We start from the raw sequence: 413 nt of genomic DNA, 5'->3' as shown, positions 1-413 counted from the left end.
TCTTTCCTGCCTATGCAGGGGGTCGGACTCGATGATCTATTGAGGTCCCTTCCGGCCCTAACATCTATGAATCTATGAATCTATGATGTTTCCAAATCCTTTGGCGGGCATCCTACCTGCAGGCCCAAGCCCGGAGGGTCAGGGTTCGGCTGCCCCCGTGTTGTGCTTGCCCTCAGCCGTCCGACCCTCGAGGCAAGCAAGGAAGGAGACTCCCATTTCCATAAAGTGGGCACCTGAGACACGCCAGAAGAGCAGGTTTCCCTTGTGGCGGCTCAGGAAAACTGCCTTCCTGGACACACACACCCGGCAGGTTAAGACACCACTCCCTTGTCCTGAGCCTTCAGGAGGCGGAGGAAAGGACGTGGACCCCAACCCGCCGGCGGTGTCCTCTGGGCACGGGCCCTGCAGTGCGG

This window comes from Alligator sinensis, unplaced genomic scaffold, assembly GCF_000455745.1.
Source record: "Alligator sinensis unplaced genomic scaffold, ASM45574v1 scaffold472_1, whole genome shotgun sequence".
In the NCBI taxonomy this organism is placed as follows: Eukaryota; Metazoa; Chordata; order Crocodylia; family Alligatoridae; genus Alligator; species Alligator sinensis.
The sequence above is the reverse complement of the archived record's forward strand: the minus strand, read 5'-3'. Positions refer to the sequence as shown.